We start from the raw sequence: 25,140 nt of genomic DNA on the forward strand, positions 1-25,140 counted from the left end.
TACCTTCAGGTGGTAATGAACGAGCAGCATCGGAAAGCTGCAGGTGGAAGAGGCTGAGAAACAGCATGTGTTTTATCAGTTGGTAAGGGAGCCAAGGTGGTATTTTGACTGTGGAGGAGAATGGTAATATTAGAGAAGCATTTGCTGGTTTGTAGTCAGTCTCCTTTCCTATGAACACAGGATAATGATAGAGTTAAAACGTTAAAACTAAAAACCAATTTATCCATCAGACTTTTTTCTTCAAGTGCTGTGACAGCCACAGAGAAACCCAGGTCTGCCAAGATGGGCATCTACGCACCTAAATTTCTTTGTTGTGCTATGTGCTTGGCATAGTGGTAAACTAAAGCAGCATGATTCCTGCCCTCATGAAGCTTATATAGGCTAGACATAAGGAGACATAATAATTTCATAGAGCAGTATTGAGGACTTTTAAAGACTTCACAGTCAAAAAAAACCCCAAAAAAACCCAGCAACTCAAAGGGAGAAAAATTGCCTCCAGAAGGCCCCTGAACTAGCCCAAGGCTGTGAGTATTCAGGGTGTGTGTGAAAAGACAAGACAATGGAGAGAAAAAATAAGGGTCCCCATGCAGTATTCATCTAGTTAAAGGTAATGACATCAGTAGGAGATTATACTGCTCTCATTAGAGATACTCGTGTTGTGAAACAATAAAGAAAGCCTGAAAATTAATGCTCTGACCAGAATGGGTACCATTGTGGTTTAACATAATCTACCTTTTATTTTATTCACTGGTGACTTGAGGGAAGTGAACTCTAGCAGCTAATCACATTCACTTTCTTATGAAAGTGAATTATTATGAAGAGGCTTTCATAATAATTAAAAAAATATATTTTACTTATTTATGTCACTGAGGTGAAATTAACATAAAATTAACCATTTCAAAGTGCATTGGGCATTTTATTATATTCACAACGTTGTGCAACCATCCTTTCTATTTAGTTCCATAACATTTTTATCACCCTGAAAGGGAACCCCATGCCTATTTAATTATTTTTAAGTTTATTTATTTAGAGAGAGACAAGAAAGCATGAGTGGGGGAGGGGCAGAGAGAGGGATAGAGAGTCCCAAGCAGGCTGTGCACCATCAACACAGAGCCCAACATGGGGATCGATCCCACCAGCTCTGAGATCATGACCTGAGCCCAAACCAAGAGTCAGACACTCAACCAACTGAGCCACCCAGGGAACCCCATACCTATTAAGTAATTTCCCCTTATTCTCCCTCCTTCCTGCCTCTGGTAACTACCTATCTTTGCTCTGTCTCTTCTGGGGATTTACCTATTCTGCTTATTTTTTATAAATGGAATCATATAATAAATCTTTTGTGTCTGGCTTCTTGCACTTAGCATAATGCTTTCCATGTTGTAGCATATATCAGTACTCTGTTTCCTTTTATGGTTGAGCAATATTCTATTATATGTATATACCATATTTTGTTTGTCATTATATGAGTAGACATTGGGTTGTTTCCACCTTTTAGCTCTTGTGAATAGTGCTCCTGTGAACCTGTGTTGTTATAGTTCATTTGAACTGCTAAACAAAACACAGACTGGGTAGCTTATAAATATAGAAATTTGTTGCTTTCTGTTGTGGAGGCTGGAAGTCTCTGACCAGGGTGTCAGCATGGTTGGGTGAAGGTCCTTTTCTGGCTCATAGGCTTCCTATATCCTCACAAGGTATAAGGTCTAAGGAGCTCTGTGGATCTCTTCTATAACATTAACCCCATTCATGAGGCCCCTCCCCCCTTATAACTTCATCACTTCCCAAAGGTCCCACCTTCTAACATCATAGCATTGGATATTAAGATTCCAATATGTGATTTGGGGGGAGATACAAACATTCAGACCCTACCATGCATGTGCCTATACTTGTTTCAATACTGTTTTCAATCCTTTCGAGTATACAGCCAGGAGTAGAATTACTGGGTCATATGGTAATTCTACGTGTAACTTTTTGAGGAACCACCAAACTGTTTTGCACAGTGATTTTACATACCCACCAGCAATGGACAAGGGTTCCAATTTCTCCACATCTTTGCCAATATTTATTATTTTCATTTTTTTTTTAAATTATAGCCATCCTAATGGATATAGAGTAGTACCTCATTATGGTTTGCTTTACATTTCCCTAACGATAAATATCTTTTCATGTGCTTGTTGGCTATCTGCATATCTCCTTTGGAGAAATGAGAAATGTCTATTCAAGCCCTTTGCACGTGTTTTAATTGGGTTGTTGTTGTTGTTGTTGAGTTGGCAAACTAATTTTTGAGCCATGTAGTTCAGCTGTGTCCTGATATAAATCCAATCCCCACAGCAGTCTTAAGGGTGGGGTGTGGGCAGGGAGAAGAGAAAGCAAAGAGCACAAGAGAGATAGAACTTGGGGTGTGGCTGAAAGGGTGCTAACACACAGCTTTATCTTCCCCAATAACTTAGACATCAAAATTTATCTTTCCTGATAACTCACAAAAGGAAGTGATGGCTTTGGCATGGCACTGTGATGGATACGTATTTCCTGAATCAGTGACCTCAACTTCATTCTCACTGCCATTGTCTAGCTCCACAATAAAGAGTTACCAGTTTTTAGTGCACATCACACGTTATCTTGCTTAAACTTCACAGCCATGCCAGGTTGGTAGTATTATCCTAATTTTACAGATTAGAAGAACTGAAGCCTGGGAAGATTGAGTAACTGGTTCAAGATCATGACTAGAAGGAGGCTGAATGAGTAGGGACTCCATTCTCATAAATTCACACCCTTTTCCTATTACTCCATGGGTGGCTCCTCCCTTGTATGCATTATTGTCATGATCTCCTTGCCTGTCTCCTTTTCTCCAGTATTCCCTTCCTGATTCAGTTCTCCACACTGCTGACTTGGTGGTATTTTGAAAATGTAAGTCTTATACCACATCCTCGCTGAAGGTCTTTTAATGGCTTGTCATCCTACAAGATCCTCTGTCTTCCCTTTCAAGTTACCATCTTTTGCTGTCCTCATCTGCACCCACCCTACAGTCATGTTAAACTACTCTTAATTTCTGGAATTGGTTAAGTTGTTCATAACCTTGTGCTCACAACAGAGTTCCTGCTGCCTGGAATGCACTGACTCCCCTCCCCAACAGTACCACATTATGAACTTTTCCCTTTGCCATAAAATGCACAAATATCGGCAAAAGAGGTAGTCAGGGGAAAGAGAGAGAGAACGCCATCATTATTTACATACCTCCTTATTTACATACACCTTGACTGGCTGGAATATCCAAGAGAATCAACTGAAAAACGAGTAAGACCACTCAGTAGTCAGATAGAAGATTTAAGAAAATCAACAGATCTCCCAATCGCCAACATTTAGAAAATGTAATGGAAAGAAGGCTCTTATTCACAGTAGCATCAAAAACCATAAAACTTAATAAAATATGTAACTTCATATTAAAGAAAAAACTTTGGACTGATTAAAGGATAGAAAAATAACACCTGACCCTACAAAAGTACACTCCATGTTTCCACACAGAAGGTCTAACGTGGTGAGGAGTCTCAGGTCTGACTGCTCGAGTTTGAATCCCCTTTCGTTCAATTCTCTCATGGGTCATCTCCGAAAAGTCACTTCACTTGACTGTAAATCAGTCTTGATTGATTGTAAAATGAGAGCAATAATATTCACTAATTCCTATATCAAGGATGAGAGATGAATAAAATAATCTGACTAAATAATAAATGAATGAATGAATGAACGAAATGATCTGTTTAGAACACTTAGCCCAGTGCCAGGCACATAGTAAATACTTAATAAGTTACCTATTATACTAAAGATGCGAATTACCTTTAAGATAATCTATGCATTTGATGCAATTCCAATCGAGCATTTGTATCAGTATATGATTTGTAATTTTATTGAGAGCTTTACAGAGTGTTGTGTTTTTTACTTTCCATTTTTGGAGTCATGTGTCTTTTGAGCTGTGGATATCTCCCAACAGAGGTGTTTTGCTTTCGGTTTTGCCTTTGTTTTTGCTGCATATGACCCCATATATATGTCTCTTTCTTTCTTCCTTTTTTCCTTCCTTCTTTCCTTTGCTCTTTTCTTCCTTCTTTCCTGCCTCAAACTCACAAAGATATGCTTTTTGTGTTAAATCCTAGAGGCTTTATTGTTTTAACTTTCACACTTAGATCTATAATTCACCTGGAAATAATACCAATATAGTACTGTCTGAATGTAGAATATGAGGCACCTGGGTGGCTCAGTTGGTTAAGCGTCTGACTTCGGCTCAGGTCATGATCTTGTGGTCTGTGAGTTTGAGCCCCACATCAGGCTCTGTGCTGATGGGTCAGAGCCTGGAGACTGCTTCAGATTCTGTGTCTCCCTCTTTTTGTGCCCTCTTCTGCTTGTGCTCTGTCTCTCCCTCTCTCAAAATAATAAATAAACATAAAAAAAAAAATTGATATCTGGTAGAATAAGTCTTCCCATCTTGTTCTTCTTTAAAAGTGTTTTGACTATTTCTGGCCTGTTTCTTTTCCATATAAATTTATGGAAAAAATAGGCTTTTTAATTTCCACATGAAAAAAAGCTGCTGGGATTTTGAATTGGAATTGTACAGAGTCTATAGATTTGAGGAAAACTGACATCTTTTCAATATTGAGTTTTCCAGTCCTTGAACATGGTACACTCCTCCATTTATTGAGATCTTTATATTCTTGCAGTAATGTTTTATAGTTTTCTGTGTGGAGGTTTCTATGCTGATTTCTTACCTTGGGGTTCCTACAAACCTACATACGGTACTAGCTTGAAGTTTCAACTCCACAAGGTGGTATTTTTTCTTCCAAGAGTGGTTGTGGATTATGGCAAGCTTTATCATGACTACTCTGGGTTGGTAGACTATGTGTTTCTGGTCCTTTCTTTAATGGTCATTTGACAATCCCAGCTTCTTGCAGAGCTTAGTTCTTGCTTATGCCCTCCTGCAGGATACAGGAGGAATCTCCTATTGCTGCGTGAATGGAAACCTCAGGCCTTAGACACTTGGGCCTCTGACCAAGACTGATAGCCCCATTCTGGCTTTGCTTGCCCTCCATGTTTGTGGCACCTGTGGGTTGTCCTGTCCCTCTTTTGAGCTGAGCTATATAATATAGTTTAAAATATTTTGATCATAGTTGGCAGAGAATTTCTATTGTTAAGAGTGGGAGAGGGAGACTTTAGTGCTGGCTTAGAATTCGATACTCCTGGGAGTCTTTTGCCATACTACTTGGAATCTTGAAAAAAGGTCCACTAATAGAAGAATAGTTAAATATGAGAATGAGGTAGATGCAAATACAGAAAGTATGGAAAGATTTCTGAGTCATATTACTGAATGAAAAGAAAAATTTCACAATAATATGCATAGTATAATTTATGTAAGTAAAATGCAAAGCAACTCTCCCTTTAAAATACTTATAGCAATAGGTCTGGAAATTCACCCACAAAACTGTTCACAGTGGTTACTTTTAACCACTATGAGTTGGGGTGGAGGGTAGATGGTTAAAGGAAACTTTCAAGGAGTTTTTCCTATCATCCTGTGTTATGTGATTTATTTGAGTTATTATTTGTTTACAAGCAATACAACTTACATTACTTGTACAATAACAGTCAATCATGTCCTCTTTCCCAGCTCAGGTCCCAAACCCTTGACAGTCTTCAGAGCCTGTTCTTTCCTCTCCTGCTCAGCATCTACTCCAGCCACCTGGCTGTCTCTCTGTCCCTAGAATGCCATTCTCCTTTTCACCTTTGCATTTCCTGTTCTGTCTGTAATGTTCTCGCCCCACCTCTTTAACTAGTTAACTAAAACTCATCCTTTATAGTGGCTTTCAATTTTTGCAACATGTCCTCAGAGCAGTCTTCCCTGAACTTCAGACCAGGTAAAGTTCTCTGTTATATGCTCTCCTAATGCCTTATATTTCTCTTTTGCAACATTTACCAGAATTTTAATTAAATGATGTTGAAGGTAGTTGTATAATGCTGGACAATTGGAGTAGAGCTTGAGCTTTTTTCTGTCAGGATTCGGGCTGTCTCATTTGCTGATGAATTCCCAGAGCCTAGCAGAGCAACTTGAACGTGATGAACACTCGGTGAAGGAACCAACAAGTACCCGAGACTTTGTTTGAATCTTGTGTGTAGTTTCTGATTACCCGAAGTCCTTTAATGGAAACTTAGGGATCTGAGGCTCCCGTGTGGGGAAATATTAGTGCCTTTTCTGTTCCTGTTTAGGACTGCACAGATTTGTGCAGCGCAGGCCATGGGGCTGTGCAGTCCCTTACACTGTACTCAGAGTGGTGTTGAGAATACCATCCATAAAATGTCTCCTTTCGAATTCCCACTGCCTGTGAGTCTGCCCATGAACAAAGGAGGGACCTAATAGACCTCTAGGGATTTCAGTAAGAAAGGTAATTAGTTCCTGAACTGAGTGTTGCCTGGGAGACTCTCCCTCTATCTCCAGGAACCATTTCCTCTATGCTTGTTTCCAGGCTCCCACCATCCAACGTCTTCAACTTCAGATGCAAGCCAGTCTGTTGCTGTCTCCCTGGAGTTTCGCCATTGGACAATTTCCTGTCCATGGATCCTCAGGAGATTATGCTGAAATTCCATTCCCGGTGTCACCAGGAGTGAAACTAACTAAACTGAACCCTAGAGAACGCGGTTTAATACATAAGAACACAGCTAAGTAATTGCTATGTTGAACAGAAGAGGAAATCAGTCACTATAAAACTCATGCTGTAGGATAACTCATTTCCAAGCAAGATCACAATGGGATTCACCTAAATAGGATTAAACTTTTATGATTTTTTTTTTTAAAGGGACCCATTCAATCATCAGACTAAGAGAAACATTTCATTTCACTTAACTAAAAGGTCAGAACTTTTTGATGTCCCAGTTACTTAGGCAGTATGTTATGCACAAGCTCATCAGGACATAATGGATGACTTCAGTTATATAAAAGTTCAGCCACGTTGAAACTCCTGCTGAACGATCCCTAGAGGAAAACCCTTTTTGCCACTGACTTTGTAATCAGATGTTGTAGCTCTCCACCGGAATCTTTTGAAAGATTTTTGAAAAGGAGAGGCCATCAGTTCAGATGTGCCATTTATTGTCTGTCAGAGGGGAATTTGCAAATGCACATGACCCTCTAGGAAGCAGAGCTCTTCCCTTCTCCGAGAAAGGCGATGATAATTGGACTTTACATATGTTTCCCTTTTTGAGATACAGACCACAGAGTTTGTTTATGACTATCTTTAGCACGAACAGGAAACTTGCAGTGAAACTCAAACGGAGGGGAGTAGAGTTAAAATGTCATAAAACTCATGAGAAATACGTTCCAAATGATCTAGTGGCTTTCAAAAGCCCATTTTAAACACACAAGAATGATGCAGCATAGTTGTGTTTCCAGTAGCAGGGAGAGGCATTGCTGTGCCAACCGTATGTTCTGGCCCTGTGACCAGCTGCTCATTATTTGCCAGAAGAATAGCTGGGTGGGACCACGGCTGGGCTGTGGAAAAAGTGTTTCTCTGTGATAAACTTACAAGTTTGTATGAAGGGCAAACCAGGAATGTTGATCTTTAGCAACACCCTAACCCTACCCTTAACCTCAGCACTAGCTTTGGTTTTTGAAAACAGGATAGTTCATATGAGTAACCTGAGACAGCATTCGAGGGTGTTCACACCACCCCTTAGGAGGGTACCAAACTTCACTAATCTCACTTCTTTTGTGAGTCACGTCTGCACCAGTGTGTATCCCCATCAGTCAGAATAGGCTGGGTTCTGCTGTGGCAACAACAACAAAAAAGCTTAAAATCAACCAAAAGCATCGGTTTAGGGAAGACTAGTGGACGGTGAGAAAATGTTTCTGAAGTAGGGAGAACGTTTCTCTTTGCCTTTGAACCGGAGACAGACAAGGGTTGAGACGATGGCTGCCCTATTCACCTGGCTTCCGGAGGCAGAAGATGAGCGGCATAGCTAGCCCCAGCTGACTTGCAAAGTAAATAAACTTTTGGGATTATAAACCACTAAGATTTAGCAGTAGAATCTGGCTTATCCTGACTAATGCCGTATCTACCACAGTTTTACAGATGAACAAACAAATGCTCAGGCAGGTTAACTAGATGACTCTAGTCAAGGGCCAGGGAAACCATGTATGAGCTCTATTAACATGTCAGACTGACTCTCGTTTGTCTCTGGCAGAGCCACGAAAGACCTCAATTTTTCCATGGACTGCTGAGTCTTCAGGCTGATGAGGTTATTCTGATCCCATATGCCCCGGGGAATAAGCTTGGTTGTTTTCAAGGAGAGCAAAATTAACTTTTTATTTATTTATTTATTTATTTATTTATTTATTTATTTATTTATTTATTTTAGGATCATAGGTAGGGTGACCAACCATCCCACTTTGCCCGGGACTGGACTGTCTTGGTTGTTTTCAAGGAGAGCAAAATTAACTTTTTATTTATTTATTTATTTATTTATTTAGTTTAGGATCATAGGTAGGGTGACCAACCATCCCACTTTGCCCGGGACTGGACTGTCAGGGAAGCCAGGAAAGTCCCAGGCTAACTGGGATGAGTGGATCATCCTAACTATGGAGGTGGTATCTCCTAGCAACACTCCATAATCACATAGCATAAACTCCCACTGCAGCTGATAATTCTTTTCATCATAATATTTATTACATTATGTTGTAAATGATTCCGACTGTTCTGTGTCTAACTGCCCACAAGACCCTGAGGACTGTTTCTTGTCCATTTTATAGTGCCAATACCTTGCACAGTGTTTGCCACTTCAAAAGAGCACAGTAAACATTTGTTGCACAGATGAATGGATGCTATCTCTCTGTTGTTTTTCATTCCCAAAACTGGTGTGGTATGATTGGCTTTTTCTCTTTTTGAGGATCAGTTCTGCCTGGAAACTAGTTTAACTCTAAAGAAAGGTAGGAATCTTCCTTGATGGCAGCTACAAGCTTGCATAAAGTTTTCAGTGTGACCCACAGTGTAAAATTACATAAACTTAGCATTGAGTTTCAGCATAAACCAATTCCTTATTAGACTGACTGAATAATTGAATCTCCTTGTTTGGCATTTGTTTAAAGACAGAAGGTCATGGGACAAATGGTGGGTATTTGAGGCTGTGGAAACATATGTTATAAATTTGGTTTAGCTGTTTCTGGTAACTGGGATTATTGTGACTGAAGACCCAGGCCTCCCAAGTCTGCCCTCCACCCTTGGGAATGCACAACGACATGCCCTCCCAAACCAGAGGCAGGAAGAAGACGTCCATGGGCATATCTCATGGGTGGACTGCACTCATGCCCAGTTAAGGACAGCAAACAGTGGATTGAGAAACTTGCTCGGGAGAATTACATCCAGGCCCCATCCAGCTGGATTTTTTCGTAACAGGCCTGTGAGGTGTGCTGAGAAACTGTGTGGTAGTTCTTGACTCCACTTACAAACTAAAACCTCAGAATTCTTTGTTTTCATTAATCACCCGTAGTGAGTCTCCCTATGTGACTAAGCTTTTCTGAGAAGTGATTTAAATCCTATAAAGAGGCCCTGACTTATGGGAGGATCACCAAGCTTGTATTAAAAAGACTTAAAAAAAAACCCCTCCCATCCTCAGTTTCCTCATCTGTAAAATGGGTTTAATAACATCTACCTTTCTTACTGGATAAGATAGCTTATGAGGTCAAAGGAGATGAAGTCAGTGAAAATAGTCTGATGATTATAAAATGCAGAATGAATATAATACATATATTTCTTACTTGTATTTATTTACCTATTTCTTTTCATCCTATAACAAAACTTACTAAGCTTGTCTTCTGCTTTAGAACTTCCTTTCACTTATCCTAATATTTTCCTCATCACAGGAAGGGAATAAGCATTTGCCATGTGTTTTGTATGTACATTCTTTTCATAATGGTACTTATGGCACAGGTACCATTATCTTATTTGTATGTACAAGTTCTAGTTCATAGTAGTTCATGTCCAAGATCATGCAGCTAGACCTAAGGTTTAAACTCAGGTGTCCCTATCTCATTGCCCAAGTGAAATTTCTATCACATCATTCTACCTTCCAAGTTTTAACGAGTTTCCCTCCTTTAGTTTCTGTTGTATCTTTGACTTGGTATACAAGTTCACCTTGGGCTTGATCACAATATTATGATTTTCTAAATTGTAATCATATTCTCTCATCTTTCGTCACTCCTGGACTGAAATGTCCTACTTTCTCTGGCAGTCCTCTCCATTTCCTGGATCTTTGTACTTGCTTTTATTTGGATATTTCTTGAGCTTATAACAGCTAAAGCTGCATGTAATATTACAGGTTCAGGCCCTCCAGGGGTGGGAGTCAGGGCGGGATAATGTTTCCAGATGTATTACCAATATTGGCCATGATACCCAGGTTATCATTAGCTGTTTGGGCTGAAGTAGGCAATTCCAGTGGAATATCTTGCAGCTATAGCCAGAGACCATGTGGCCAACCATTAGGGAACATGGTATCCCGAGGTCTCTAAAACATTTTTTCTTGTATTTATTCAATGAGTATTTAAAATGTACCAACTCTGTGCCAATCTCTGTTCTAGTTGCTGTGGGTAGGGTAGAGTATAAAACACCCCAAGTTCCTGTTTCCACGGAGTATACTGAGTAGTGTGGAGAGACAGTTGACAAATACAAAAATGTATAATATGTCAGAGATTATTACAATAGCTGTCTAACTGGCCTCCCTGTCTCTAAGGAGGCAGTAAGTGCTACGTAGAAAAATAAAGCTGGGTGAGGGGAATAGAGAAAAACTGGGCAGAGGGCTTGCCTCTCTATGTAGGATGGTCAGGGACATCTGTGATAAGGTGCGATCTGAGCAGAAACTTGAAGTAAAGGTTATCTCGGAGAAGAACATTCCAGGCAGAGAGAACAGCAAGCACAACCATCACGGGGAAGCTACTTCCCCTATGTCAGGTGTGTCAGTATAGTTAGAACTACTGGGACTACGTGAGAGTGGAGGGGACTGGGATATGAGGTAAGAGATAAGGTCAGAACTTCAAGGTTAAGGAAGGGCAGATCATGCATGGTCTTGTAAGTTATGGTGAAGGGTTTTACTCTGTGAGGTAGGAAGGCATGGAGTATTATGAACAAAGAACTGGCCTGATCAGACTTAACATTTTGGGGAACTCACTCTGACTGGTCTGTAGAGAATACACTGTGGGAAAGGAATGGTGGAGGCTAGAAGGCCAGTTAGTTAGCTCTTGTAATAACCCACGTGAGAGGTGGCGGTGGCTTGGATGGCAGCTCAGGGCAATGGTGGAGTTAAGGACAAACATCATTTGATCCTGGATATAAACTGGATGTGAGAGAAAGAGTCAATGATGACTCCAAGGTTTTTGGCTTGAGAAATTGCAAGAATTGGATGAATGGAGTTGCCTTTTAGTGATAGGAATACTGTGGGAGGCATGTTTTGTGTGTGCGTGCGTGTTTCATGCGGTGGTAGAGAATTAGGAGTTCTATTTTGTATATTTGAAGTTTAAGACACTTCCAAGTGAGGACTTCAAGTAGACAGTAGACATGAGCATGATGTGTTCACAGGAGAGGCTGGGGTTGGAGTTAGAAGTTTGGGATCTTAAAAGCCCTGGGGCTAAATGAACTCACTTAGGCAGACAGATAAATCGATAAGAAAGAGGTCAGAGCACTGAACCCTGGGGCACTCCAACATACCACGTAGGGCTTGGAAGACAGATGGGTCCTGTAAAGAGGAGCAGTCACTTAAAAGCTGTTTTGGTGGCTGTGTGGCAGCAGCTACTGTAAATACTGGGTTTGTCCACTAGAGATCTACTCCTAAAGTGGGTGACCACCGGAGATACCTATGCTTGTACATGTGGCCACTACATGGTGTCACTGAGAAAAAGCACCCAAAAAAGATTCCTGGCTTATCATTAAAAAACCCACAGGAGACTGGCCAGAATGGAAAATTAGGTTGCGAAAGCAAAGAAATCATATATTCCTGATAATCTAAGCATATCTATAATATGATAGAAACAAGAAACTCTTGAAACGATGGATATACCAATCATTAGCATGTGCATTTGGAAATTCACAAGATTAAACATATTAGACTGCATATTAACAAAATCATCTGTACAATACATATAAATAAAGTTTGGGTTTTGGAGCTCTTTTTTTCCCTCTCTGATGGTAACTGGTGTTTAATTTTTAGGTCACCCCCTAGAAAACTTGTTTAACCCATGATGTATCTCAGTGGTAGAAATGACTTCAATTTTCAACCGTGCTGTGAAGAGTTTTCAGTTGCAATTCTGGATAGCAGCAACTACCTCATCAGATAGACAACCAAAGCCATGAGCTCAAGGGGGGTTAAATATTAGATTTTCAAAAAATATATTCTCCTTTTATGTCTCCCTGCACCTCCCCTGCCCCCAAACCTGCTACTGCCCAATCTCTAATTTGGCCAGCTAGAGGCAGGGGAAAGGGAAGTGGAGCCAGAGAACAAAGATACCACATTTTTGGCTAGGTTTGAAGAGTCTTGATCTTTGTATAAGATAGAGAGATTAAAAAAAATAATAGTAGAGATAAGGCTTCTCTAGCTGGGTCATGGACTCAGAATGGGAATTGGACAGGAAATAGGAGGCTGGGACAGTGGTGGGGTACTGCAAAGGGGCCCGACCTTTTACCCCAACCCCTTTATTTCCGAAGACATGAGTGGGGTACAATGTAGCCACTTCTCCAAACATCATATACTCAAAACCCACCCTCTAAGTCTTGGAAGGAGCTCATTGTTTTGTCTGGCTATTTCAGGGGACGGGCTCTGGGACAAGTCTGTCACTAACGAGACAACAGGAACGTCCAGTTGGGCCATGATGGTAGGGAGTGGGGGCCTTGGTGGAGGAAACGCAGTGGCTTTGAACCTTTTTCTCTGTGGGGCAGTGTCTTTGGGACAAATGTTCTCTTCCCTTCCATGTGGCAGAGTAGCAGGATGGGCTGAGGCTGCCCCCATTTTGGGGGGCCACTTGCCCTTGGCTGGCCTAGCAGGATCAGTGTGGCCTCTTTTTGGAGAGGCCACATACTTTTTCTTGAGGAGACTTCCTTGTGCCCACAAATATAAATTTAATATCCACTTCTTTGTGTTCCAACACTACCTCTATTATAGCATTGACCTTACTGCACTATTTCCTGGTCTGTCTTCCCTACCAGATTGGGAGGCTTTTGAAAACAAAGACCAAGTTACAACTGTCTTTATATTCCCCAACACACAGGATGTGCCTGGGTCATGGTAGGCAAGCAATCAGATTTATTACATTACAAAGGAAAACAAACACGTTTACATACACATTTCTAGGCTTGGAGTGTTCTGTTACCTGGTGTGCATAACTGGAGTAGACAGAGGAGGGCTACTTGGCCTAAACAATAAGACACTTTCTGTTCAACAGATGTTAAAAACATTTTTTTAAACGTTTATTTATTTTTGAGAGACAGAGAGACAGAGTGCGAGCGGGGAGGGGCAGAGAGAGAGGGAGACCCAGAATTTGAAGCAGGCTCCAGGCTCTGAGCTGTCAGCGCAGAGCCTGATATGGGGCTCGAACCCATGAACTGTGAGATCATGACCTGAGCCGAAGTCGGAGGCTTAACACTGAGCCACCCGGGCGCCCCCGATACAGATGTTAAATAACGATGATTATAACTACTGACAGCTTATTGCCTTCACTCTATTTCCTTTCCTTTAAATAACAGATTGAGGCCTATTTTCTCTTGAGAGCCTCTGCTGATTATCCATCCTACAACCTGTCAGTCTTCTTCTTCTTAAGACGGTTCCTGTTATCAGTTTGTAGCCATAAATACATGTTCCTAGATTTTATAGTCAGTCTCGTTTTTTGCCACATTATGTTGTTAGAAATCACATCTTCCCTACAATGGAACATCTTCTCCTCTAACAACAATGTTGTAAATGAGGACTGACCAAGGACTCAGTATCCTATAAATTATAGTCATGATCAATAACATGTCAAAAAGACAAAGCTACAACTGCAATCCTCGAAAATAATTTAACATAGTAAAAACATGCCTGAGTCCCATAAAACAGTCATAAACATACATTGATTATACAAGGATACCTGGAATTATGTAAAATCATAAAATTCAACCCTACTCTATCATACATTTTCCCCTCAAATTAATATACGCTTTAAAATGAACATTTTCAACACATTAAAGTAAACAATAATTTGTTCTGCTTTTACATTATAAACGTCATATTGTAGGATTATTTAGATAGTGTAGACCTCTTTTTAAAAAAGTCAGTCCCGGGGCGCCTGGGTGGCGCAGTTGGTTAAGCGTCCGACTTCAGCCAGGTCACGATCTCTTGGTCCGTGAGTTTGAGCCCCGCGTCAGGCTCTGGGCTGATGGCTCGGAGCCTGGAGCCTGTTTCCGATTCTGTGTCTCCCTCTTTCTCTGCCCCTCCCCCGTTCATGCTCTGTCTCTCTCTGTCCCAAAAATAAATAAAAAACGTTGAAAAAAAAAATTAAAAAAAAAAAAGTCAGTCCCAGCAAGTTAGATGCTACACCCCTTTTGCCCTTCATAGGTTGTCCTCTCCAAAGCAGGGTTTCCATTCCATTGATCCTGTACTTGTACCCAAATTAGTAGGTTCAAGAAATGTTTCCTGCAGTTTATGACAATAGTGCTGTTTCTTTCCTCCTCTGAAAAGGTGACCCAATCTTTCTAACCTTCCTCCTCTCCTTTTCTTTTTCTTTCTTAAAGCTAAAGGCAGAGTTTCTCGGTAGAAGACCAAAGCAGAGCTAGGGAGAGACAAGAAGTGGCCTTAAATCACTCAAGCTCCACTTCCTTCTGTGAGTGATTCCTCTGATTTAATTTTTATTGTAAGAGCAATAAAACAACTGCTGATTGTGAGCCAACTAAAAAAAAAAAAAAAAAAGAGGTGCAAAACATCTGTGTCATGATTGCTAAGAGGTCTGGCTGTCCTTACTTAAAATTCAATAAAACAATTCAGTCAACGTTTATTGAAGGCCTACTACGCGCCAGGCCTGCCGGGGGGGGGGGCTCAGGAGATGCCGAGACAAAGGTGACAGGTTGGCTTTCTGGGGGGGGGGGGGATGTGAGGGTGTGGGGAGGGTGTGGGGGGTGGTGTGGATGTTAAGAAACCAGCATTTAAGCCTCATTCTGGGAACTTCCTATAGGGCAACAGCAGACTTGGATGACCCACTCTGGGACTATTTTGGCCATGTGATTTGTGGGTTTTGTGATTGATACCATTCTACAAACATGTCTGGTAAGAGGAAGGGCATTTAGAAACTGTTTCATAAGAAGCTTCTGTGTTTTCCAGTGAGATTCGAGTATTGAAGTTTGCTTGGGGTTTAATTAAGAAAAATCTCATAATCCCATTGAAAGCAAATAGGATTATCATAATGTTTGGTAAAGGCTGATATTATAGGAAATAGGGAATCCAATTAAGGAAATATAAGGGTGAGACAGTGATGTCGAAGGAATAATCCCCTTAGCCTTGAAGTTGTGGGACATATTGAGTAATTATTCAAAGAGGAACCAAACTGGATGGCCTGGATTTACATGGCTGAGCTATTATTTCTCTCAGAATTTTTATGAGTCTTTCCAGGAGACACCAAGTTCCACACTTCTCTGAAAATAATACACATCCATGTGCTTGTTAGTGTCTGGGAGAAACAACTAGCATCAGGGATAAGATTATTTCCAAATGATCTATCAAAAGCAAGACATGCAAGTAAAGAATTAGTGAGTGCAATTCAGATGTTGACAATTAGATCTAATTTTGTTTGTCTGGAAAGTTGTTGCTGTGTGGGACACTTACCCACCTTTTGAGTTACAAATAATTCTCAAGTGACTTCTGATAAGGACAAATGCCATCAGAAACAAGACCCCAGAGGTTTTCTTTTTCTCAGGGGCTACATAGTCCTGTGTTTGGAACCATGGCTCTGAGCTTGTCTTTTTTTTTTTTTTTTATATTTTGCATAGAATGCATTTCTAAAGATAGAATATGACCTCAGTGGGAAATAAAGCAAAAACATGAGTTGTCTCTGTAGGCATAATGTTCTAGAAGTCAAAATACGTGCAATAATCGAGAGGGAGGCCTAAGAGCTACCACCCCTCAAGTCTCCGTTGTCAAGCAAGTAGCCTTCAACAGGACCATTCTGGAAAAACACAGAAGTGCCATGGGGTTTGGGGGCAAAGGGACAGGCATTGGTTCTGAGCCAGAGCACACTGAGGGCAAGGGACTGGGGCTAGAGTCACCTGCCAGCTGGCAGAACAGAGAGAAACAGTCTTCATGGGGAATAAGCTGCACTTTCATTCACGATGACTGGCAAGAGGGTGTAAAAGTTTCTCATTGAACTGGACATGCGACTCTCCAGAAGCAAAATAGCCTGGAGCCTTTTCTGAACCCGGAAGATAGCCGGAAGAGAGCAGTTACTCAGATAGAGGGTGTGACTCTGGGTGGCCTAGGGCAGAGAGAGAGAGAGAGAGAGAGAGAGATCAGAAGCCAGAAGAGAAGCATTGGCTGTGTCAAGTGGTCTATTCAGAAGGCTCCAGGGGGGGTATCTTGAAATCCCACATAAGAGCCCCATCATAGGAACACTCACCTCTAAAACCCTCCAAGGTCAGAGAACACTGCTGCCAGATCATCAGAGTACTGGAGAGCTAAGAAACCTCCTCTTGTTTACCCTCTGGGTCTCCCTCCATCCCCGGGGGAGCCAGAGACAGTATTTGGGAGGGCACAGAAGAGGAGGAGCAGCACAAGGCAGAGAGGGGAGCAGCTCACCATGCCCCTTCTTCCCCACTGCTTGTTCTCCAGCTGGGGAGCTGAGAGGCTTTAACTCTGAATGAGGTTCAGATCAGTGAATTAAAATCAGACTGCTCTTGTGACTAACAGAGACAGAGCGACTTTGCACTAAGTGTGTTCAAGAGAGTTTATGGAATCTGCCCAAGATTTCATCTACTTTCCATGTAGGGAAGACACGGGCCACAGAACAGTGTCAGATCACTGGCTGAGAGAAATAGAATCCTTACTCTAACCCCAGTTTGGAGACCTACTTGTTCAATGTAGCCGTTACGCTTTTATTGATTTGTTGCCCTCTTTATGAGGAGAGCTTGTTGGGGATACAGACCATATGTTATATTTATCTTTACAAGTCATGTGTCAGTATCTGCCACATAGCAAATGCTTGTTGAATGAATAAATGAATAAATGAGTTGATAAATGGGGGGTCACGTAGGGTAGTGATTTGGGGTCCAAATTTGGGCTTTGACACTTACTAGTTGTGAGTTTTCCACCAGCTACTTAATCTTGTTATAACTTAACCAGTTATATAAACTTTGGTTTTACTTCCTTTTTAAAGGATTTTAAGGTCCAAAATAGTACTTGCCTCATAGGATTTATCCGAGGGTTAGACGTGGTATCATGCACGTATAATGTTCAGCACAGTGGCTGGTGTGTAGTCAATGTTCAACTCACGAGAGCCTCAATGGCAGCATTCCTGTGGCTGTAGTTAGGGATGGAGTTGCATCGGGGCCTGGTGTCCTTGATTTTGATTGTACGTCCTTGACCCCCACTGGGCCTGGTGACTTTGATGCCTGAGTCTCTCGGCTTTATCTCTTCAAGGAGGAGGCTTGGTTTTCTGCTTAGGTTGGGGAGGGGCAGCTGCACTCCTCCATTGGGTAGAGAAGAGTTCTGGCTGGCGGATAAAGGGCTTTAAAAAAAAAATTGAGGTACAGTTGACACACAGTGTTATGTTAGTTTCAGGTGCATAACACAGTAATTCAACAGCTCTGTGTGTTGTGCTATGCTCACCACTGACATGGCTACCATCTGCCACCATAGTCCTCTCGACTGTATTCCCTGTGCTGTGCCTTTCATTGCTGCAAGAAAGTGGCTTTATTTTTTTACATTTATTTATTTTTTGAGAGACATAGAGAGACAGAACACAAGTTGGGGAGCGGCAGAGAGAGAAGGAGACATAGGTTCCAGGCTCCGAGCTGTCAGCACAGAGCCTAATGCGGGGCTTGAACTCACAAACCGTGAGATCATGACCTGAGCTGAAGTCAGACACTTAAACCAACTGAGCCACCCAGGCGCCCCTGTGAGAAAGTGCTTTTACTTGGGCATTCAACCAAGACTTCAGTTTTCAGCACCCCCACCCCACTTTCAGAGGTATGTGGAACTTCTCCTACCTAAGTCTTTCTGGGATTCTATAGCACAGACCACCTTTCTTCTGAGCTTCTCCCAAATCTGTCCCAGTTCCTTGGCTTTGATAAGTCAGTTACCACTGGCTTTCCAGCTTCCCATGTTTTGTTGCTTTTCCTTCTTTGTCCTCGTGTATTTATGCTTTAAATAAAATCCTTTTACCATCACGTGGGCAGAGGGCAGGGACGATTGGGAGAAGCCTACAATAAATATGACTGCTCAATATGCCATGTACAATTTGAAGTGAGTGCAACTTTTATAATAAGGAAAAATAACTGTGGTTGTAAAAAAGAATCGGGTTGGAGATATAAAACGTATATGTCCATATTTTTGTACATATAGTTAATAATACAAAGCGATTCATGCTATTTTGCAAAATAAGCCATCTAGACAGTACGTGCCTTAGTGTTTTCATAAAGTAGTAATTGCTAGGGGTGAGGTTATCGAAGAAGGCTTCATGGCAGAGGTGGCAATTATTCTAGACTCTGAAAAGTGGGTCGAATTTGGATTTCTTAACGGAGCAGGCCTCTATTTAGCCTATTTCTTTATTAACAATTATGTGTAAATCAGGATATTATCTAGTGTAGTAGCCATTGCTTTGGACTTCTCAACATGCTTTTTCCTTATTATTCCTTCACTTTGGTAAGAGATGAATCCTCACTTGGAGAGAATGAAACCGGCACGAGAGAGGAAAACAGAGCCTGGAGACAGAACTGAAGACAAGACTTGAGTTTGATTCAGCTCCATCTATAGCCAGAGTGCCCTTGGACTTCCAAGTTGCAAGAGATGATAAATTCCCTTTTTCCCCCCTTAAGTTAGTTTTCACTGGGTTTTAGTCACTTTCATCAGAAAGAGTCCCAACTAATATGGCAGAGTAATGAGACAGTATTTAACTCGGAATTTTAGGAGACCACCACAGTGGGTAGAGCTAGACCTCAACTTATAGCCTATTGAAATTACAACTTGAAGGTTGTTTCTCATTAAGCTTATTGGTGGTAGATAATTCTTATTCTTTAACCCAAGGCAATGTGGGAACAGACTGGTGTCTGCTTTTTCCCTTTGGAGCTTGTTATTTTTCTCCTAACAGATGAATTATTTGTAAGCAAAAATTAAAGATAAAAATCAATTCCCATCATCTTTAAAAAAAATGTGGTGAACATGTCCCTAGAGTTATGGGAGCTGCAGAGTAATTCACCTACAGAGTGCTGCTGGAAGGCAGAACCCACCAAGCCCCCCCAGAATTCAGGGTTAAGGGAAATGATAGTTTTGTGCTTACTGATTAGAAGTCTTTGCTGCAGCAGCCAGGGCCAAGATAGCAAATCTTTGGGTGATCTGGCAAATGACTTAATAACAGGTAACTAATACCACCTAATGAATGCATAAGTACATACAATAGTTCTACTCTTGTTTTGAGTGCTTTTTATATATTACCACAAACCTGATTAAGTACTGCTTAATGAGTACTGTCATCGTCTCATTTTCCAGATGAGAAAAATCGAGGCACAGAAGTGTTTAGGCCAGGATAGGCACCCAGGCGTCTGATGCTAGTAGGACATTCCCTTAATCCCTGGACTACACTGTGCCAGCTTATTAGTCACCCTATAGAAGCACCTTTGCTCTAGCTGCAAGTCTGTGTCTCCACTGATAAAGCAAAGAGTTTGGGGCAAGACATAATATTACTAGGATAATAATCAGGAAAAGGGAAAAAAATCAATTTCTGCATGAAATGTATTCCTTCATTATTTTTATTGTGGTAGATTTTTCTTATGAGGCTTTAAATACTGTTCAATGAATGGTTATTAGTATTATTGGTAAAGAATAAAGAGAAAGAAAAATAATGAGTTAATAATGCCTTCTTATTTGGAAGAAAACAGTACTTTAAAACTGTGATTCTCACCCCGGGGGCAATTTTGCCGCCCACAGGACATTTGGCAATGTCTGGAGACGTTTTTGGTTGTCACGGCTGGGAGAGGCTACTGGCATTGAGTAGGTGGAGACCAGGGATCCTGCTAACCATCCCACAACGCACAGGTCGGCCTCCACAGCAAAGAACTGTCTCCAAATGTCAATAGCGCTCAGGTTGAGAAACTCTGCATTGAAACAACAAGAGTTCATTGAGTACACTTTTAATGAGCCATGTAGACATCACTTTTCCAAGCTCAGAAGAATTTGAAAACAGGAGACAATATATTATCTTGGCAAGTCCAGAGCACAAAAATAAGTTTATGGAAATGACATAGCTTACATTGGACATATGAATAGAATGATAATCCAAAGTTTCTCATTAGAAATAAAATTTATCTGTTTTTGTGGTTTAGAAAAGTTCTTTGTGACTTAGAGGGAACAGTTTTGGAAACTGCCAACTGTTAATTACTGAAAAAAAAAATTTCTTATGAAGAGACAGCTTAAATTCATCAGCAAATGGCCTTTGCTGACTTTCCATCATTCTTAGAATGTTTGTCAATGGCTAAGGCTTTAGTGACTCTCCTAAGACATGATTTGATTAAAGACATTTTTTATCTAAGTGGAAAAAGAATATAATTAAGATTTATTAGTATAAAGACCAAAAAATGCAGGATTCTCCTACTTAGAAATTAAGAGACTAGGTACTTTTTATGATGATCTTAGTCTCCTTAATTTGAATATTTCAAAACTAATTATATTATGAAAATTGAATGCCACACACCAATTCACTTAGATTGTATTGATCATGATGAACTAATTACTTTAGATTTATGATCTGAATAATTTATTATTATGCAACCCACCCCACCATTAGTGGGTTTTGCAAAGTAGTGCAGAAAAGCAATCTTTTGCCAACCTCTATTCATGTTTAAAGAAGAATTTCCTATATATGTGTCAAAATCTGTCACCATAGAACCCAGGGATGTCAGGTTATGTAATGTATTGACAAAGATGTAGAGAATATTTATAAAGAAAGATTACGTTTTTAATGGGAATGATTAAAGAAAGATGTATTGTTGTAGTCAAACCAAGTTTTACCACTGTGACTCTGCCCTGCTCCAGGAAGGACCTCAAAAGTGAGGTTCTATTCACATAATCAGAGAGGGGCAGGGCATATGCTTCTCTGGTCTTCCCGGGGCCAATGTGCCATCATGGGTGGAGGTGAGAACTGGGTGCAGCATTGGAAGGAGAACAGTAGGGATAAAAAAAGGGAGAAGATACCATTCATTCATTCATCTACTCAATATGTATTTTTCCCCCAGCTTTATTGAAGTATAACTGACAAAAAGTATATATAATTGATGTGTATAAAGTGATGATTTGATATACATACGCATTGTGAAATATTCACTGCAATTAAGCTAATTAACATATCCATCCCTTCCCATAGTTACCATTTCTTTTTCATTTTTTATTTTGTGGTACGTTCAATATGTATTTATTGATCATCTAATATGTGCCATGCCCTGTGTTTGCGTTGGCAGTGGAAAGGTAGAATAGAGAAAAAAAAGAGGACAGCTTGACGAGGGACCACCTGGTCTCATAAAGTTTACAGGCTGCTGGGGGAAACCTCTTAAATAGATAATTAGGCAATTTGTTACACTGGTCTTAAGTGTAACAACAAAAATATAAGATATTATGAGAAAAAATGACCAGAGGAACCAATTTAACCTTGGGTGTCAGGAGACGTAGCTGGTAGGTGCAGTCTTGCTCAGTGTGAAAAAACAACAAACAAAACCAAAAAACAAAGGCCTGGCTCATAGTTGAGAAGCAACACAATTTAGATATCAAATATTCTTGGGGTGCCTGTGTAGCTCAGTCGGTTAAGCATCTGATTCTTGATTTCTTGCTCAGGTCATGATCTCACAGTTCATGAATTCAAGCCCTGTGTCTTGCTCTGCGCTGATGGGGCGAAGCCTGCTTGGGATTCTCTCTCTCTCCCTCTCTCTCTCTGCTCCTCCTCCTCCTCCCCTCTCTCTCAAAATAAATAAATAAATAAATAAATAAATAAATATTCTTTAAAAACATTTTTTTAAATGTTTCTTTATTTTTGAGAGAGAGACAGAGCACCAGTGAGGGAAGGACAGAAAGAGAGAGGGAGACAGACTCCAAAGCAGGCTCCAGGCTCTGAGATGTTAGCACAGAGCCTGACATGGGGCTTGAACTCATGGACTGCAAGATTATGACCTAAGCTGAAGTCGGACTCTCAACCGACTGAGCCACCCAGTCACCCCCCAAATATATATATATACTTAACTGTGAGGTTCTAGGCCTTTAAAAGACATCAATCCTGCAGGTGGTGGTAATTTTCACTCTTAAGCTAATAAAGCAAACCAGGATCAACAGGATCTTAAAAAGTTCTTACTGGTCTTAGCTACTGAATGACTTCTGTGAAAAAGATGGTTTTAAGGAAGGGTGAGGATGGAGAGCAAAGAACCAGGAGAGAATGTCAGGCCTCGGAGGTAAGTGCACAAGGCGTCAGGAGCAAGCATGAGATAAACAAATGGTGTGACAGGGTAAGGAGCCCGTGAGGAAAACTGGCATCAAGTTCACAGGAAATGAAGCATGCTCTAAGGCAGCAGGAAGCGGAGCCCTGGGTGAACCTCCAGCAGAGGAATCTGACCTGGACAGGAAGTGAAGGGCATCATCTGAGAAGCAGGAAGGGGAGATTATTTTTTGTGTTGGTTGTAATGAGGAAAATAAGTATCAGTTACATAAACTTTGCTAAAGCTTTTGTCCTGTTTGGGATTTTAGGCAGTTTGGAGCTTCTCTAACAAAATAATCTGGCCTTCTGGGAGGTATTTGTGAAGGACAAGAACAGAGAGAAGAAAGACTGGAGAGTGGGGAATTGCTGTGTGGATTTGTCTTGCCTCGGCTCCCTTCTGGGTAACACAAGATATCCGCCTTGGATCTGAATAAGTGCCCCCATCTCCCCTCTCAGGATGAAATCATCCACACTGGTTGAGTTACATATAATGTGTGTTATAAGATCAAAGTTTGAAGAGTGGGAAATAGTTAAGAAGTTGTTTGTTGGAGGTTATATGGATAATTTATTCTGTTTAGACTGAAGAAGGAAAATGATGAAAAAAAAAAAAAGCCAAAACTTCTGCCAACCCCGCCCCCCACCAGGGTAAATGGTGGGGGAGGGGAACATACTGAAAAGTCACCACTGAGAATATATATATATATATATATATACACACACACACACACACACCAGCATCGTGGTGTGTGTGTATATATATATACATATATATATGTATATATATGTATACATATATGTATATATTTATGTATATTCTATCCAGTTGTAAACATTGTGGTGTGAGGGAAGATGGGAAGAAATAAAAACAACCAGCATTAAGTTAAAAGGGATAATTAGAGGAGCCAAAATAAGAGGTGAATGTTGCAAAGAATCTAGCTAACTTTAGAGACTAGAGATTCCTTCAAACATTTCAAGAGATTGTGAGGCTTTAAATAGTTCAGAATTTAACAAGATCCTAAGTGTAAAGGTCTCAAATACACACAAATATTTTTTGCTTTTTCCTCTGAAGGGAGGAGACACTAGGAGATGTGTTCTTGGCTGTCATTTGGAGAATGGCTTCTAGTACATTTTATTTTCTGTTAAAAGCTCTAGAGAACAGTTGGCAAATAGAAATTGGTCCACAGAAATAACATAGCTTCCTGGAACTCAGGGGGGAAGGAAATGGGTGGTTTCTTTAATTACTATAGTGTGTGTGTGTGTGTGTGTGTGTTATAACTAAAGATAGCACTCTGGCTAATATCCTCAGGAGGGAAGGTGAATCTGGAAATTAGCGAATTCAAAAGTGTATACAGTTGTGTTGAATTTGCTAAGTTATGTAAAACAATCATGCTCTTTGTTTTTAATATCCTGGCTAGATCAGAAAGAGTAGATTGAAATTTGTTCTCTGATATTTAATCAGTTTAAATTAAAGGACATTATTATTTACATATGGAGAGCTAATGACTTTAATGTAGGCAACAAAGCTTATTTACAACAAAGACGTGATTGGGGGTGGCAAGAGGAGTGTCGATAGGACCTTAATTAATTGATTTGCTAATTATTCTCTTCTGCTGGGTGTTACAGTACTTTTACTAATGAGCAGCAGTAATAAGAATGCTGCAGCAAGCTATTTGAACTCACTAATAGTGCAATAGCTTCTTGGATGTTTTCAGATATTTGGGGACTCCTTTTTATCCTCTTTTATGCTGAAATTGTGGACTTTATAAACTTGAAGAACTAAATATATTCCTATATGGATACTTATTTATCAGCTATGTGATTCAGCCCAGGTCTGGACTTAAAAGGCATTTAGTGAAGTTGGAAATAAAGTAGATGACAGATTTTGAATTTAAATAAAAATTTAAAATGTATCCCATAGCAGTGCCATGTATTTATTTCTACTTAAAGACAGTGACTAGTAATAGATACATCTAAGCTCATTGGTGTAGAAGTTTAACTTTTCTGTAGGCTTATATATTTTTTTCATTTCTTAGAAAGTCATGATACTAAAGAAATTCAGAAGTCCCCAGGAGAGTCTCTGCAAATGCAAACTCATTTTTTCTTCCACATGTTCACCTCTCATAACTCCTTGGCATGGACCCTTCACTTCATCCAGTTTGTGAGTCCTGTACAGTTTCTTCCTTGGGCATGCTCACTTCCAACACCAAGTATTTGCTTAGGCTGTCCAGCAAAGAGTCTAGAATGCTCTCTCTTCTCTTATGTACATCCTTTCCTTATATCTTATATCTTACCTGATTGGGAGGAGGTGGTGAGTGATAGGTGGTGAGTAACTGGCTCACAGTTACTAAGCGTATGTAATGCTTTAGGCACCGTTGGCAATTTATATGCAGTGTTTAATAATACTCCCATTAAAAAATTTTTTTTTAATCTTTATTTATTTTTGA

The 25,140-nt window shown here is 40.4% G+C and overlaps 2 long non-coding RNA genes across 4 annotated transcripts in view; one reads left to right on the plus strand and one right to left on the minus strand.

Annotated features, from left to right (window-relative positions):
• The window catches only part of LOC131519240 (uncharacterized), a 48,903-nt gene extending 40,553 nt beyond the window's left edge, over window positions 1–8,350 (plus strand). The window contains exons 1-3 of one of the 2 annotated variants that reach the window (XR_009265547.1): window positions 5,633–5,894; window positions 6,034–6,120; window positions 6,501–8,350. This is a non-coding gene — a long non-coding RNA (uncharacterized LOC131519240). Of the gene's footprint in view, window positions 1–5,632; window positions 5,895–6,033; window positions 6,121–6,500 lie in introns of those variants that run through there. The other variant, XR_009265546.1, reaches the window with a different exon arrangement.
• LOC131519237 (uncharacterized) overlaps window positions 1–25,140 on the minus strand; it is a 154,266-nt gene that overhangs the window by 12,555 nt on the left and 116,571 nt on the right. Inside the window, exon 1 of one of the 2 annotated variants that reach the window (XR_009265543.1) lies at window positions 4–384. The exons of the other annotated variant lie outside the window; for it this stretch is intronic. This is a non-coding gene — a long non-coding RNA (uncharacterized LOC131519237). Of the gene's footprint in view, window positions 1–3; window positions 385–25,140 lie in introns of those variants that run through there. 2 annotated transcript variants of the gene reach the window in all.

This window comes from Neofelis nebulosa, chromosome 8 (assembly GCF_028018385.1).
Source record: "Neofelis nebulosa isolate mNeoNeb1 chromosome 8, mNeoNeb1.pri, whole genome shotgun sequence".
Taxonomy (NCBI): domain Eukaryota; kingdom Metazoa; phylum Chordata; class Mammalia; order Carnivora; family Felidae; genus Neofelis; species Neofelis nebulosa.